This window comes from Convolutriloba macropyga, chromosome 8 (genome assembly GCF_964194025.1).
Source record: "Convolutriloba macropyga chromosome 8, txConMacr16.3, whole genome shotgun sequence".
Taxonomy (NCBI): Eukaryota; Metazoa; Xenacoelomorpha; order Acoela; family Convolutidae; genus Convolutriloba; species Convolutriloba macropyga.
In genome coordinates this window covers 1,691,317-1,709,659 of record NC_134475.1, presented here as the reverse complement: position 1 = coordinate 1,709,659, position 18,343 = coordinate 1,691,317, and the positions used below count along the sequence as shown (strand labels likewise).

The window sequence follows — 18,343 nt, the reverse complement described above, 5'->3', positions numbered from 1 at the left end:
AAGCACAAGCGTTGTGTTATCTTCAGGAACCCAAACGTGAAGTTCCTATTATCAAGGATGTTTTCGATGGTTTAACCACGGAGAAGCAGCTAGAAGCAGCTTTGGAAGGTCTTCAACCAAGAGTAACACTACAGCCGATTACCCCATTAATCGAACTTAATTATATAACCGTTCTGAAAAACCTACAGTTAAAACAAAAACAAGTCTCAAAAAAGGTTGTTGAAACAAAAGTAAGCGATTTGTTGGGCACAGACTAAACGGTCTTTGAGCAAGGGGCTGTAAGCCAAAAAAAATCTATTTCAGTAGGAAAACTTTTCAACGTCAATAGAATGTCTGGAATAATGTTCACTCTCTTAAACATGTCTAATATTGTTTTAGTTTAGAAAGCGAAATGGAACCAGAAGTGGGAGATTACGTATATTATTTGCCGCAACTCTACGAAAAAAAGCAGGTGTCCGACGGGGAGTCTATTGAATCTGAGGGCTCAAAACCCGGTTTAGAAAGGTCGTGGCCCTGCACGAATTATACCCAACAACACTAACCCAGAGACCGCCTATTACTACGCAGGAATGGAGTCGGATGAAAGTCCGGTTAGAAAACCGCGAAAAGCTGGTAGTTGCTTCCTTTCAACTACAGGAGCAACTTAAAAGTGTACAACAGGAAAACAGTATGCTACAAAGGCAAGTTGTTGAGTTAAAGCAACAACTAATCGTTGCCGAACAGCAACGGTAGCACTTTGGTGTTCGAATCGAAGCTAGTAATAGTTTAGATGAGTTGGAATGCCAGGCTCAACAGCGAGTCAGCAGGAAATGAATCAGACGTTTTTTGTCTGGGGAGCTAAAATCAGCTCTTAAAAAACTCGTTGAATACGAGGGGGAGCTGTAAATATCTCGAAAAAAAGCTTCAAGAACGGCTTCAAGGATAAGAAATTTATAGTTAAAATTAGAGACGGAGATAAACGCCAAAGAGCTCACTACACGACGAGTACAGGAGATGAAGACAAAGTTACCCAGTACAGGAGCATTGTCAATATACGATCTACTTTGGATTTCAACCACTGCAAGGATTGAGGAAATCCATCGGCGATTCAAACATCTATCTCTATTTATACACCCTGATAAAGGAGGCCAAACAGAGAGATTCCAGTTTTTAATTCAAAAAAGATGCGTGCCTATGGATGACGGTGCACGTAATATATACAAAACTCATGGACGGAAGTTCGCTGTCGAGTTTTTAAATAATGAGTGGAGCATTATGCTTCCATAGAGGAAGGCAGTGTAGTGACCCTACAAACAAGCTCACAAATTTTTTCATGCGGATGTTTTCGAAAATTACATTTTACATGGCTGCAAACAAAAAAAACACTTGAAAATGACAGCTAAACGCTCTGATTTATGGCTCATTTATTATGAGACAGTATCTCTAGTCAATTGTCATAAGAGTTTATGGTTCAGACACTAGAACCGAGATTATGTCAGAGAGTAAATATGATGTTCAACGCTATCGTTGGGACCAAATACCGCGTTTAGGAAAAACAAACAGTGCAAGGACTCTGAGACCAAGTTATCTTGGCAAACGCAAATAAAGATAAAACCGGGTGCTTAATCGGTAAATTTTGAGTATCATGGTTCATAATAACTTTTAACGCAATTTCTGAAGCTGCCTTCCCTGCATTTCACTTTTATAAAAATTCACTTGTAATAATCTTTCTTTGAGCTGAAATTTGTCTTTAATTTCTGAATTCAACTATTTCCACCATTTCGAATTTTTCACAAGAATTCGGAGGATACTTAAGAATCTAAGTTAATTCGAGGGATTCTATACGAGTGTCACAGGCAAGATGACGAAGGAGTGGCTGTTATTTGTCCTCAAGGATACAATCTCGCACCTCAAAAAAAGCTAAGTCTTATATTGATAATATTGATGTTATTTCTAAACAAATAAACTTCGTGAATGATCGTGTTATTAGAAATCATCAAGTCATAATTGATACCGGGACAAGATTTCCGAGTTATCGGATTTAAAAACCAAAGTTGATACGTTCTGTGCCACATCCATCGTCAACTCAAGATCTTCTCTTCGTCTCGGACATTTTACCAACAAGGCTAAAACGTTGACTCGGCTTTTAAAAGGCAACCCAAGTTCATTGGTGTAACTTAGATTACTGAACTAAAAATCAAAATGAACGTCTTCTCAATGACAAAAATTCTTCTGACACAAAATGCGTCGGGATTGGTGTGGATGCCTGCACAGATGACTGCCGTCGTCTTGGAGGATACACGCAAGACAAAAATCGTCCTCTTCCTGTTACTTTTGCTAATGTATGGGATGCCAGAAAAAGTAGAAACAAGGCAATTGAAAATTGCCTTATCAAGATAAAGGTGTTCTTGTAGTGCCTGAATTATCTTACGAAGATAGACAAGAAAAAAATCCTGAAAAAAAACGTTACAAGCTGTTGCAAAACAACGTAGATAGGTCAAAAATCAAAATTCAAAACCTCAAGCTCATTGTCGACGGGAATGAAGTTCTCTGTAATTGACCTCAAATATCAATGCTGACTCTCAATTCTCGCTCTCTTGTGTCTATTAACATACGAATCTAGTCAACTAACTTGATATCACTTCACAATCCTGATATATCGTGTTTATGTGGAACTTGGTTCGACGATAATTTCGTCGACAATGCTTCTTTGAATACTGACTATGTAGCAGCAACTCCAGCTGATCGCTCAATCGGGGAACACGGAGGTGTTCTCAATCTCTGCAAACAGACTGTTAAATTTGAAGCACTAAAGAAGTCTTGTGATTTTGCCTGTGCCGTAAAACGTCGCACAGACCGATCACTCCTTATTATTGTATCCTTCGAGAGGCAGCCAATACAGAGTTGATTGGACTACTGTTCACGGTACAATCCAGCAACTTATTCCTCCTCAGCATTTCAAAATTATAATCACAGGTGTTTTCAAGGAACGTAATGTTGATTGGAATTCCTTTAGCATAAATAATGCTGACTTTGAAGTGTTCCTAGATTTTATGATTCAATACTCAAACTATCAACTCATTTTTTCCCCTATTCATTCTTCGGGCCATACACTTGATGTTGTAATTACTAATTTGGCTGACATAACTTTGCCGCAGAAGAGTCACATACCCTTGGCCTTCTCTAATCATCTTACTGTATTTTCCTGTTTTGATTTATTGGTTAGCTACAGCACTACTTCAACTCTTAGTGCACCTGCGAAGATCCCTTTCAGCAGGTTCTATAGCGTAATTTTTGCGTTGTGTTCTAACCTCTCCTCAGTTTCTATCAGTTTTGATGAACATTACGTCAAAAAATTGTTCTCTGGTTTTGACGAAATACTTCAACAGCGCGCAAGCGCCAAAAACGATTTGAATTACCTTGGTATTACATCTTGCACTTTGTACATCTCCATAGCAAAGTTAAAACAACCTCGAAGTTTTGTTGTTTACATACTCTTCATTATCTCCATGAAGACTTGTGCATCTCCATAGAACTTGATACAGCGTGTTTTTTCACTGGATTTGCTGAGAAGCATAAAATTTTATCCGCGTGTTACAAGCTTATCAATAATCATCAACAAACTCCCATTCCAAATTAAAGGACTTACAATGGTGACATACTTTGCGGTCCTCAAGTTATTGCCGATGCCTTTAAAAAATTCTTTATTAGCGTAGGCAATCCACCAATCAAAACTGCGGTTGACTTCTGTGACCGTATTTTTAATAACGTGAATTTCGACTTAGAAGATGCCTCCTCGATTATTCAATTACTCTTCTATCTAGACGAACTTTACAACAATCTGGATTGCTCAGAAACTTCTTACAGTCTTTACCTTTACTTCAGTAAGGCATTTGATCAATTGCCCCATTCAATCCTAGTTTACAAACTAAGTTTATTTGCTATTGGTGGTAAACTTTGACGACTCTTGGACTCTTACCTCTCTGAGCATTATCAATGTGTTAAAGTCGAAAGCAGTTACTCTACTTGGCACCTGATAACCAGTTTTGTGCCTCAGGGATCTGTTTTGGGCCGCTTTTGTTTATTGCTTTTATTAATGATTTCCCGTTATGCCTTTCCTCGTCAATGTTCTTTTTTGTTGATGACAGCAAAGCTCTTAATATTGATCCCTGCATTCTGCAATCGGACATTGATACCTGTCTTCTCTGGGCAGAAGAAAATTCAATGGAGTTAAGGCATCAAAATCTGAACTTCTTTAAATCGGTGGTATGTCTAACAAGACAACAAACTTGAAGTTCAATGATACTGCTCTTTTACTTGTTCCTCTTGTTAAAGATCTGGGTTTGACAATTAGCCATATTTTCAAATGAGACAAGCAGATCTCAGAAAGAATTTTTTTATGTTACTCCTTATTCATATCGCTTCGTTGAAATCTCCCCTCTAGTTCTCTAGTTTACCCTCCTCTACTAAACTTTTTGTATACAAGTTAGATATATTATCATTGCTTTTTAATGCTTCAGAAGTCTGGTTTCCTTCTACTGGTGATTTGCGGAAGTTGACATCGCTTAAGAAAAGGAGCTGTAAAAAAATTTGCTCTGGAAATTTTTGCAAGGATCGACTAGTTAAGCTCTTTCCTATATCCTGTTTCCTACAATTCAGTGACCTGGTCATGCTCAATCTTATTTTTTTTTTGGATTTTATGACATGCCCCTGGATGGAGATTTTCATCTTGATTACAAGAGTCGATTATTACGAAGTTCCAACAGGCCGAAATTTGTTGTAAAAAAGACCACTAAGCAATCTACGCGGAGAAATTTCTTCATTCGAAGTGCCTTGAATTTCAAAGAAATGCAGAAAATTGCTTCATTTGATGTGTTTGAGCACCCATCTTTGTTCAATTCTAATCCAAAGTTATTGATGTTTAAATTTTTTCAAAATTAGCATGATGACTATCATTTTCTGGGTTTTTTCAATTTTTAGTGCCTCAAAAGCAATAAAGACTTATACTACTACTACTACTACTACTACTACTACTACTACTTGTAGCGCTTAAGTTATACACAAATTCGTATCTATTCAATATTGGCAATCCGTGTTTTTAAGGCCCCAATTGCAAACTGTTATATAGAGGTTGCCATTTTTAGACAATTCAGAGAGAAAAAAACAGCTTAATTTCGTTGTTGTTGTTGTGAAGTCTTTACAGCAAAGCCGAAGGGCATTTATCCCTTGCATTCAGTTTAGAAAATTTTGCATATACAAATCATATATTATCTTAGTTTGTTCAAAACAACAAGTTTTTTTTATATAGGGGTTATATAGAGGTTAAGTAGAGGTTGCCATTTTCAGAAAATTTAGAGAGAATAAAACAGCTTAGTGTTGTTGTTGTTGTTTTTGTTGTTGTTGTAAAATCTTTACAGCAAAGCTAAAGGGCATTTATCCCAAGCATTCAATTTAGAAAATTGTCCACTTTCCTCGGCAGTTTTGGCAGACGCATGCGAGCTGCCAGGTGCAGGTGTTGCTTTCGTTGACTTTCGTTTCCAAGAATTTCCAGAGGAGCTGAATGATTCGTTTCTTTTGTCCAGTCGATGAGCTGCAATCAATCAAGTTGTTTACTTTGTTCGCCAGTCAAGATGTGCGGAAGACAAGTTCTTTTCGCGTTTTTTTGTCCTAGTCTTTGGCAATTTGAGCAGTTCATTCGATCGTGATGACATATCCTGTTTGTAGTAGCTCGATGCTGTTTTATGGTTCGTTTGAGAACTGTGAAGGTAGCAACAAGTTTAGCAACTTTGTACATTGGTAGCAGGAGTATATCCAGCATTATGATCTGTTGAAAGTATGAGACTGTTCCAAAGATCCAATTCACTACTTTCTATTGAAACTTTCCCAAGATGGAAATATTTGACTTTGACATATATATATATATATATATATATATATATATATATATATATATAAATATATATATATATATGCATTGAATGCCATAAATGAGAATTGTCAGTATCAGCGATTTGAAGAGGCATGTTTTAATTCCCATGCTCATATTTTAGGCAATGTTCCTTCGGAGTAAAGAAAAAACGCTGTTTGCTTTAATTGATGTGAGTGTTCCAGTTTAGTTCTGAGGTCACTAGAATTCCTAAATCTCTAATTTTGTTTTCAATATTCAGCACTACACCGAAGAGACAGAAGGAGTGATCATCACCACGGAATGTTACTTAGGCACAGTTGTCCAAATCAAACTCAATCTTGTTCGAGCTAACCCAAGTTTCGATGGAATGCAGGTATCTCTGAATTTAAGTGCGGTTTATTGTTAGAACTCTGAGATCTTCCAAAAGAGACATATTTACCTGAAAAAAACGGCCTCGGGTAGATCCGAAATGAATATAAAAAACAACACAGGCTCTAGTAAGGATCCTTGAGATACACCTTTACAAACATCTTTAATTTGCGAGCAGACATTTTCCACTCTCACAAATTGCTTCCGGTTTGTCAGTTAGTCGAACAAGAACTCGAGGATGCATCCTCCGACGCTGATCTCCGCTACTTTGGAAAAAGTTTTGGAAAAAGTTTTGGAAAAATCAAATCTTTGGAGAAATCAGCAAGGAAGGCAACCTTTGCACTGCTACTATCTTTGTCAAGCGCTTTGTAAACCATTCGCAGAATAGACAACATGTTCGTGACTCTGGATTTTTGTCGAACAAATCCGTGTTGACGGGTGGCGAGAAATTTTGACAAATGATCGCACAAGGCCTCATACAGACTTTTTCCAAGCCTTTTGCTGTCAATGTTTAATAGTGAGATCGGCCGATAGTTTTTGACGAGGTACTTTTCATCAGTTTTGTGGATTGCTGTTACCGCGGCAGTTTTCGAGCAGACGGGTATTTTTCGTAATCTCTTGATGTTCATGAGCATCACAAAGAGCGTATGTATCATGCGTATGAACAGGGTTTGTCAATAAAGGCTAGAGGGTACCTCTTGTTTAGTCCTCTTGTTTTCTTAATATCAAGATGCAAAAGAATGGTTCGAATTATGGATTTGGATTTGTCTTTTTTGTTAGCGTAGAGTCTCTAACAAGAATTGCGTTGAATTTGAAGGGTTTCTAGGTAAAAAACGGAATGCAAACATTCGTTTAGCATTTCTGTTTTCGCAAAATTGCTTTGACTGGTCCGGTTGCCGTATTCTATCGTTAGCGGCCGGCTTGATGTTTTCTTTAGACTCTTCAAGCGTTTGAACGAAAGTTTGTTCGTATGTTTTTTGTTTCAGGATTTGCATTTATCACTGGGGGGACTATTTCCCTAGAGTCAGAACTTAAAATTTTGTCCAATTCTCTCTGTTTTTTCGCAGTCGCAGTGAAGCTGCTATGTGCAGATATTTTGATCGCAAAAACTTCCATTAACAAACTTCCCCATTTCTGTTAACAAACGTTCTTTCAATCCCTTCGGGTTGAGAAAATCTTTCTGTTTGTTCAATAGATTAACTATTTCGCATGTCTTAAAAAAGAATTTGCTTTTTCATTTCTGGTTTTCTTCATAATTTAATTAGTTCCTTGCTTCTTCCCGCAAGCTCGATTAATTCTGGGAAGACAATGCGTTTGCTTTCGTTGTTTTTCAGCAGGTGTCAGGATATCAATCAACTGAATGTACAAAGGAAGGCGTAAGACATTCAGTATCCTGAGTTGGTTGATTTATCGTTCATGGCATGGTCTCAAGAATCAAGTTACGGCTTTCTTTTGAAATTTTTCCGGTTTTACCATATCTGTTAGTCTGATCTGCGCACAATAAGACCATACATTAAAACTGATAATTCTATCGATTTGTACAAACCGATCTTAATGAATGATTTTACTTCTTTTGCAACATTTTTTTGTTGACTGCATAACATTTTGTTCGCTTGTATCAACATTTTTCAATATGACATGAACAGTTCAAGTTGCCACACACCATTATACCGAATTCTTTCACTTCTGTTTGTTGTTTCAATTTTTCGTCAAATATTGTGTATGTTTCATCCTCTCCTCTGAAGGTTAGATTCGTACATTTGTCTAGAGGCAAAGGCCATTTTTTTTTGCTACCCAACTTTCAATTGAATTCAAGAATAGCAAAGATGATATAATCTCGATTGAGGAAGAAAATTGAACTACCATTGAGGGTGATCACTGAGCCGCTGATTGCTGTAATGAAAACTGTTTTCCACTGGTAAGAAAATTAACAACTCGATAGAAACACGGATAAATAAAGTTAGCATAAGCCCAGAAAATAAACCAAAATCAATTTATCTTTTTGATTGTACCTAAAAAGAAATTTTCAATTTGTTGCAAAACCTTGCTGTAAATAAAAGAACCGGTTTGGATATAAATCCTGCTAAGGTTTTAAAACTTTGTTCAAACTTTCTTGCGTATCCTGTCTCATACTTAGTTAATCTATCCTTCACAAAAGCTAATTTTCCTGACTGCTTGAAACATGCAAAAGCTTGTCCAATACATAAGGCTGGATCAAAACGGAAAATTGAGAGTTATCAACCCATATATGTGCTTCCTGCGTTGAGCAAAATTTTTGACAGAGCAATGCTCAACCATCTCTATAAGTTTCTAAAGAAAGAAAATGTGTTATATAAAAAGCACTTTGGTTTCCAACCTAAACGATCTACAACTGATGTCCTCATTAAAATTACAGAGAGCATTCTTTTTGCGCACAAAAATTTACCTGCTGCATTTTACTTGACATTAAGAAAACCTTTGACACTACTGATCATTCTCAACTGCTTCAAAAGGTTTCTGAATATGGTGTCAGAGGAGTTGCATTGGAATGGTTTAAATTTAATTAGACGAACAAAACCCATTGCGTTGAGTTAGGCGATTGCCTATCTCAAGTAGTGGTCATCATATTTGGTGAACCACAGGGTTTTGTTTCAGGACCACTGTTATTTGTTTTTTATAGAAATGATTTTCCTCTCTGTTGTGAGCTATTGGATCCATATATGTTTGCAGATGAAACAAGTCTACTTTATGAATCCAACATGTTAAATAATCATGCTTTGAATAACGAGCTCAATCACATTGCATCATAGTTTGCTGAAAACCAGCTGTATTTGAATTCTTCTATGACACAACTGATAAGTTTTTCTAATATTACTCTTGATATCCCTCTGAGCAGTTAAACATTATATTAATCTGAATGCGTAAAAAGTCTAGTTCTTTTTTTGATGATTTTTTCTCTTATTTTTGTTCTTAGCGATTGAGAAAGCTTGTCAAAAATCAAATTTTGCTCGTTTATTATAAAAAACTCTATACAACCTGTCATGCTGTTTGGTTTGTTACTATATGGATGCTCCTCCAAAAACAAATTGAATCGATTATACGTACTTCAGAAAAAATTTTACGGATAATTTGCTATAAAGGCCGATGAGAACATATTAATGAGTTTTTTTTTGAAAAGCAACGTGCTATCCATATACGAATTTTACATAAGATATCTCATAAAAAACACTTTGATATGTATTTATACTAGCAAAGTAACTGAAAATTCTCCTTGCAATACTACGTTTTGTTTTACAAGATCGAACACAGCAGGTAAACTTAAAAAATCTAAGACTAAAAGTAATTCTCAAAAAACTCAATTACCTACAGACGTCCCGTTCTGTACAATTTTTGTTAGATCAAAATGCAATACCGCCCCTTAAAATTAACACATCTGAATTTGCACTTAAGAAGTTAACAGAACGTATAATGAATACAATAAATATGAATGAAAATGTTTTCTAAGGACTGTACATGTAATCTATACTTATCATTGATTTATATGTTAATTATTCACTGTTTGCCCACAAGAGCACTTTCATGCACTTAAAATTTTGTCCAATTCTCTCTGTTTTTTTCGCAGTCGCAATGAAGCTGCCATGTGCAGATATTTTGATCGCAAAAACTTCAATTAACAAACTTCCCCATTTCTGTTAACAAACGTTCTTTCAATCCCTTCGGGTTGAGAAAATCTTTCTGTTTGTTCAATAGATTAACTATTTTGCATGTCCTAAAAAGAATTTGCTTTTTCATTTCTGGTTTTCTTCATAATTTAATTAGTTCCTTGCTTCTTCCCGCAAGCTCGATTAACTCTGGGAAGACAATGCGTTTGCTTTCGTTGTTCTTCAGATTAGCAGGTGTCAGGATATCAATCAACAGGATGTACAAAGGAAGGCGTAAGACATTCAGTATCCTGAGTTGGTTGATTTATCGTTCATGGCATGGTCTCAACAATCAAGTTACGGCATTCTTTTGAAATTTTTCCGGTTTTACCATATCTGTTAGTCTGATCTGCGCACAATAAGACCATACATTAAAACTTGAAATCCCTCAGAGCAGTTAAACATTACATTAATCTGAATGCGTAAAAAGTCTAGTTCTTTTTTTGATGATGTTTTCTCTAATTTTTGTTCTTAGCGATTGAGAAAGTTTGTCAAAAATCAAATTTTGCTCGCTTATTATAAATAAACTCTATACAACCTGTCATGCTGTTTGGTTTGTTACTATATGGATGCTCCTCCAAAAACAAATTGAATCGATTATACGTACTTCAGAAAAAATTTTACGGATAATTTGCTATAAAGGCCGATGAGAACACATTAATGGGTTTTTTTTGAAAAGCAACGTGCTATCCATATACGAATTTTACATAAGATATCTCATAAAGAACACTTTGATATGTTTTTATACTAGCAAAGTAACTGAAAATTCTCCTTGCAATATTACGTTTTGTTTTACAAGATCAAACACATCAGGTAAACTTAAAAAATCTAAGACTAAAAGTAATTCTCAAAAAAACTCAATTACCTACAGACGTCCCGTTCTGTACAATTTTTGTTAGATCAAAATGCAATACCGCCCCTTAAAATTAACATATCTGAATTTGCACTTATGAAGTTAACAGAACGTATAATGAATACAATAATTATGAAAGAAAATGTTTTCTAAGGACTGTACATGTAATCTATACTTATTATTGAATTATATGTTAATTATTCACTGTTTGCCCACAAGAGCACTTTCATGCAGCCTCTCGGCTTTTGAGTATCCACTTGGGTGCTATATTTTAGTTTTCGTAAGATCTTTCTGTTAAACCTTTGATTATGCATCGGAGAAATTCCATTTATTCATTCAAGTCTTCCTGTACTTCTTCACGCTTTTTGCCTACGCAGAGAATTGTTTAATCTTCAGCAAATATGTAGGGGATCTGTTCTGTTTGGGCCCCAGTTTCTTTATGAGCCCCAGTTACAAAACATACGATGTTAAATAGCACGTTATTATGTAGAGAAATAGCACGTGAGCCCTAGGGGTCAGAAAAAATTTAAGCTCACTATGCTGGGGGGGGGGGGGGGTGGGGTAAACAGAATAGATCCAATGTAGGGCTCTTTGAACTTAAGTACATCTGGTAAGTCCTTAAAGAAAATGCAAAGGACTAGTGGTCCCAGCAGAGATTTTAGTGGTACACCACTCGTTAAATCTTATTCGCCCCATTTGAAGTTTTCCACCCTTACGTACTGTCTTCTTTCCGTTAAGTAGTCGAAAAGAAAATCCAAGATACAACCTCCAACCCCATTATTGCTCACTTTTTTTCAACAGCTCATCGTGAGGTACTTTTTCAAATGCCTTTAAAAAGTCAGTGTACAAAGAAAGAACCTCATTATCCACACTATAAGCTATTATTTCAAAAATTTGTTTCATCAAGGACAACATATTTGTCAGAATTTATTTTTTCATTACAAAACCGTGTTGGTTTGATCTCAAGTATTTCGTGAAGTGTCGATGGAGTGCTTTACAAAAGCATTGTTCCAGTGCCTTACTATCTGTTTAATCTAGAGTAAAAGGGCGCTGGTTTTCTACAAGACGTTTGTCATCTTTTTTGTGAATAGGTGTTACGGCAGGAACTTTTCAACAATCCGGAAATTTCCTTAGTTGTTTGATGTTTTTGGCTAATTTATGCATAATTATGCTCATTTATCTTGAAATTTTCTGGAAAACACCCGGGTGGGTAGCCATTTGGACCCCGTGATTTCCGTGTGTCAAGATCATTTAGGATATTATAGATAACTACTCTAGAGGTGTCTCAGTTTGTAAGTTCTGGGTCTTTGCGTTTTCCTCAGTGTTGAAATTAGTTTTGGGTGAGAAGACCGAATGAAAAAACTCGTTGAAAAAATTAGCTTTGCCTTGAAGATTGGAGGTAGCTTGTTGGCCTTTGCTCTAAAATAGTTTTTGCGTCCTGAGTTTTTTAATCAGAATGGATGCCCCAGAGAATTTCCGAGGTGGTAATTTTTGGCGGTGCCCTGTTGTTAGCGGAGTGTTGATGTCAATCACCCGGTCAAGATTTTCATAGGTATCCTGGCAGATTTTATTTATAATAGTGTGGCAGCATGGTACAACCGCGGTAAATTCTAGAAACCCATTCATTTTTTCCTAGTCAGCTTTTCCGAATTTCCAAAAGGTTCTAATATCCGGTTTCAGTTGCTTATGAGGGCACCGAGATCATCGAGGCTGCGTTATCCAAGCAATTGAAGATTTTTGAGAAGTCTGAATTATTTGTGGCAAACACTTGGCATTTTTTGGAAATGGCACCGTCAAATGTGTTCTGTGACCTGGTTTCAAATTTGATTGCTGGCTAGCATTCATTCTTCTTAAATAGGTCGAGATCCTTTTGTTTGTTGCTATCATTACTCCAAAATGTTTGGCAAATTGCTGAGGGAAATTTCATATAGACACGTATGAAAATTGCTCTCGTTTTGTCTTCAAATTCTTCATGTTTTTGTCAAAATCTTCATATGTGTACCTATATTTGCTCGATTTCGGAGGCTTGTAAAATGTGCACATGACCGTTTCTGTATTGTGTACGTTTAATTTAACTGCAATAGAGCATTCTGGTAATTCATTTTAGACTGATTCTCTGTCATCGTCGATTTTTACTGCTATCAGCACACCGCTCTGTGCACTCTTTTTTATCAATTTTATCTTCTCTATTGGATCTACGTGATCTATATATTAACCACCTTTCTCTCAAACAGACACTGTGGTAATGAAAGTGGGTGACAGCATTTGATAATTTGGACCTTCTTGTTATGTTTAGAATACTTTTTGTTTTCATGTAGAGAATATTAACAATGTTTAGTCACGCAACCCTTCTTTCACTTGATTCTATCTCCTCGTGCCCCCCGTCATTGAAGAGTTCAAAGTTTCCAAATTCCAGTTTCTCTTTGGGAACACCGTTGTCTATGATTTCTCTCCTCTTCTTTAAACACAAAATCCCTTTGATAGAGTCCTCTTTAGGTAGCGCAGGCAAGAGATACACTTCCCTCTCAGCCAGCTGTTTTCATGCGCCTTAGCCTGTACCAATCTGACATAAAATTTGGATGGAAAAGCGACAAATATTGAGCAGGGTTTGGTTTCGTTTTTGTCGAAATTCCCAGTTTTTTTGTTCTGTTATTTGGGCTCTCACTCCTATTTTTTTCAACAGTTCACTCCTTTCTTTTGTTGTTGGGACAAGATTTTCTGACCTGCTTTTCTGTGAATCTTCAATTATCGCTTGGAATCTTAATGACATTCAAATAATGGCATCTCTGTTCTCTTGCTGGTTGCACGGCACTGTCCTCAGCTTAAATCTTAACAATACTTTTGCAGGTTGTTTTGCGTGCTGAATCGACTTTACTTGCAACCAATTTAGTCATCCGTTTTCCGTTCACACTAGTCGGTCATTTAATACCTTTGTCTCTCACTCCAGTTTCTCATTCATTTTTTGTACGCTGCAATCCTGAACAACGAAGCTCAGTTCCGTTTCCCGAACTGACTAATTGACCTCTACTCAAGACGTGAACAATAAAGCTCAGTTCCCTTTTCCCTCAATGATAACGTTTGGACCTGGACAACAAAGCCCAGTTCCTAAGATCTTTTTTCAAATTCTGCTATTTTCCGTGATTTGGTATGTGATTTCGGTGAAAGTTCCTTTTTTTTTGCTAGAAGTTTGCCGAATTTACGGTCGTTGTTAACATCAGATTCAAGAGTATGCAATTCGAGGAAGTCAATCTGGTGCAGGTTATGATACTATTTCACTGGTTTTGGGTTCTGTTTTTAGACAGGATCCCGGCTCACTGTATACGTGTTGGGACAATGTTTGAGCAATGTCAACTCTTGATCTCTTCTTGAAACAAGGGCTTGATGCAGTGAACTTGCTCCAATTGCAAATACAATTTAGTGGTCAGCACGGCTACCCCGAAAAAATATGACTTGAATCTTAAACTGGGAACCTATTTTTGTTCGGGACAAAAAATTGGAGATACAGAAAACTTGGTACCGCTTATTTTTTATGGAAAATGTTTAACTGAAAAGCAATCAATTGTTAAGATCATCGCAAAAAAGACTAGCCATTCCATAATTTTGGAGGGCTGCAAACGTAGCTGATACGGATAGATTTGGATCAAGGCAGCAAGATTAATGTTAAACACTGGAAAGGCCCCTTTTCGAGTTTCAGGCGGAAAAGGCTTGAAAATTTTTCAAGTCAAAATTCGGCAACCAGTGATCAACATGCTTAAGAGAGTCGGCAGTTTTAGGTGAGGACGAATTAATAATATAGGGATCTTTTCCATGTGTGCCCCCTCAGTACGGTATGTAGCCCGGTTGTTGTTGTTGTTTTTGTTGTTGTGGATGTTATTGTGGATTTTCAGGATGTCCTAAGGGGAGTTCCCCCTGTCGTTGGTTTAGAATCTTGGACAGGATTAGAATCTTGACCTGGAATCTCGGCACAGCTGGCAATCACACGCCAGCTGCCAAGAACAAAAGTTTTGCTCTGAGAAGTTTTTTTTGACAATTTTTCAAAAGCTTTATAATTCGGGCTTTTAGATCAACTGGATTCAAGAAGTACACTTCATTTCCAATAATAATGACAATTCACCTCATTTGGTGGAAGAACTGATGTCGGGTTCTTTCGTTTCTGACTTTTTTTGAGGCTAAAAGAGTAGATTTTTTCTTTTATCTGCCTCACGTGGATTTTAAATGGGGGCACGTGTAGAACTTCTGCTCCAGTAAACTCGAAAAGAAAAGTAGGCTGTAGCAGATACATAGAGAAAGGTAGAAAATAGAATCGTATCAGAAGCTCTTCGTAGTTAAGTTTGTATTTGTTCATTATGCTCTACAATACTCTCTTTTGCAAATCTAGCTCGTGCAAGTCCAATCGAATAAGGTGATTGAACTGGACTCCATAATCCGAAATCGGCAGTAACAACATTTTGTAGAGACATATGTTGACTTTATCGTTCACTTTGCTCCACTGATTTCTTCTCAAACAAAAAACTACCTTGTTGCTCTTGTTTAATTGGTTTTCCAAACACATAGACCATGCTAGCAAAATATTGACAACTACGCCAAGATCAAGTACTACGTCTGTTGATTCTAGAGGGCCTACGGCAGGTCAAAAACTGAGTATACGTCCTATACGGACCAATTGAGAACATTTATTTGGGTTCAGCTCATTCCTGTTTTCTTTCACCCATCGTGCAACTTGTTCGAGGTCAGATTGAATCTCTGACTCTAGATTTCCGTGTATCAAAAGTTTGAAATCATCTGCAAACAGTAAAGGATTGCCAAAGTTGACGACAACTGGAAGACCATTCACAAAAACGAATAACAGTAGCGGCCCCAAGAGAAAAACCTTGGGGAACCCCACTTGTTATGTCCAACGTCCTGGAGGAGACATTGTCTACTCTTACAAATTACCTGCTTCTATCAAATTAATTCGCCAGCACTTCTAACAGACAATCTCCTACCCCAATATTAACTCCTTTCTTCATCAGCCCCAAAATGAGGAGCTCTATCGAAAGTTTTTGAGAAATTGGTGTAGCAAGCCACAAATCATCTAGTGCTTGATAGATTTCATGCAGAAAACCAACCATGTTGGTTGCGACAGATCTATCTTTCACAAAAAACATGTTGACAAGCTCACAAGTGCTTACGAAAATGATTCATCAATGGCTCGTAAAAGTATTTCTCGAATACTTTGCGGGCTCTGTGCAATAGCGACACAGGTCTGTAATTGCTGACTTGGCTCTTATGTCCTTCCTTGAAGATCGGTAAAACTGATGCCACTTTCTACTGCTTTGGTATCTTTTGTAACCTCATGAGGTTCTTGAAAACTCTTTGGAGAATTTCGCTCATTAGACCAGCTGTTTATTGACAAAAGTTGGTGGTAAACCATCTTTTTCACAATTTTCTGCGATACTATTCTCTAACTGTGTCACCTTCAACTTCGATGACTAGGCGGTTTATGTTCCAGGATGTCATTTTGCGTCTATAACCGTTTCAAATGTTTGAAGTTGAAGACGTTATTCAGGGACACAACTTTTGCCGATGTCTGGAACTGAGCGGGACATGCTCAACAATTAATTGATCCACATAGTCGTAGAACTCATGGCACATGTTAACTATGTTCGTGAAACAGACGGAATTAGAGCTCCTTCGAGTCATAGTGTTTTGCACCCCTGCGTAGTCCACAGAGCTTATAATACTACATAGTAAACATAGTAAATCATGGTAATAATAAAGCACGTGCATCGGGGGGGTGCACATGATATGCAACCACTAAGCTGGGGGGCCCTAGCGGAAAAGATCCTAATGTCGTTACTATCTGACACCCGATGCTTTCGAAAAGGTCTGACTACTTAGATATTGCCCATTGTCAAAAGTAGTGTATAAAAAGTGCAATCCAGTCACCACTGCCAATGATGCATAGAAAGGTGTCTGGTTAACAGTTTTTATGCACTTCTCTAAAAACTTGTCAAAGTTGCAACTTTATCATGCACTAAAAATATGAATGGTATTATTTGTCACTAGTCTAGTGTTTCTCCACAATAAACGTTCGCTTCCATTTTAAACTGTTACACACAAAGAATTTTTGGATCTTTTCCGTTTTTGAACCCCCAAGCTTACAAGTGTGCACATTATCTGCATACCCCGCAAATCATGTGCAACATTCTTAAATAATGATTTACTGCCCAAATTTTCTAGAACAATCCAACTTGGTTGGACCCTTTGTGTGCCACATATTGGAAGCCGTTGGTCTATATTGAATTTCTAACATGTCAGTGATGGTTTTACAAAGTGATATAGGAGTAACGTATTAAGTTCCGCAATAGTGTGGTAATGATGCCTGCATTGATCTGCGAAGTATTTGCGCTGATCCACGAAGCTGCTTCGCCGATTAGAAATAGATAAAAACTGGGGTTTTCTCTAATTTTTAGCTACAGGTTATGAAGTAAAAACATTAGCATGTTTCTATCCAACCAATAAAAAATAGAGGTAACAATTTTGAAAAAGACATCTGCGATGCCACTTCGGAAATCAACTGATTAAGTCTGAATTATAATTTTGGATCTCTTTTGTCGACCCAGCTTAGTGAGAATATGTTATATGACCCCGAGCCACACGTGCAATATTTTTACATAGTAACGTGCTATATAACAACACATAACTATAAATGGGGGTCTTAAGAAACATGGGGGGATAAACAGAATAGAATCCTGAGAGAGAAAATTGAACTGCGCTTTCATATAGACAGTATTAAAAGAACATATCGTGGAACAAAATTAAGCGATGAAGCTTAAATAAACGCTTGTGTACAGATTTTAAAACAGTAAACATGCATCAGCCGATAAGAGTGAGGTTTATAGAGCTATAATTGAGATATAGTACTTTTTCTTGATCAATTCCTGATTGTATGGCCTTGCAGGTGAACAAGTAAAAGTTCCCAAAGTTCGGATTACCGAAGAACTCACAGACGCATGTACTTGGCTTATCTTGACGTTAACAAATTCCGGTACTGCACATCAGCTTGTGTAAACCGTTGGCATAAAAACTGCAAATGGACGTCTATTGCGCGGTTTTGCGCTCTGACTGCCCAAAAAGTTGTCTCTATACAAGTGTTTCAGTTGTTTGTTTGTGTCGAAGTTTGAGATGTTGGCCCAGCGCTTTCAGTATTGTCCAATGCACTTTTGTTGTGGGCTTTGATAGATTACTGGGTCGCGGGTGATGCAAAAACAGAAACCTCGTAAGTCGCTACAGGTTTAATAACTGCTTCCAGAAGCCTGTGAGCGCTCTGAAAATTGATATTATGGGAATTGTTTTTTACTTATTTTAGACCTTAGTGAGTTTCTAGCCTTTGTGAAATTTATTTAGAATTGTTCAGACCGTATTCTAAAGTTAACAGACTTCCAAGGCATAGAAACTCCCTGACAAGATCTATTGGTTTTCCCATGTAATTAACGTTCTGAGCGTCGCCCAGGCGTCTAAAGGGTAGGAATTTCATAATTTTTGTCTTTTCCGTGTTAATCTCTAGGGCAT

General features: G+C 37.1%; 1 protein-coding gene across 3 annotated transcripts in view; it reads left to right on the top strand.

Moving 5' to 3' along the window:
- Window positions 1-18,343, top strand: part of LOC142344374 (uncharacterized) — a 35,626-nt gene that overhangs the window by 873 nt on the left and 16,410 nt on the right. The window lies entirely within an intron of this gene.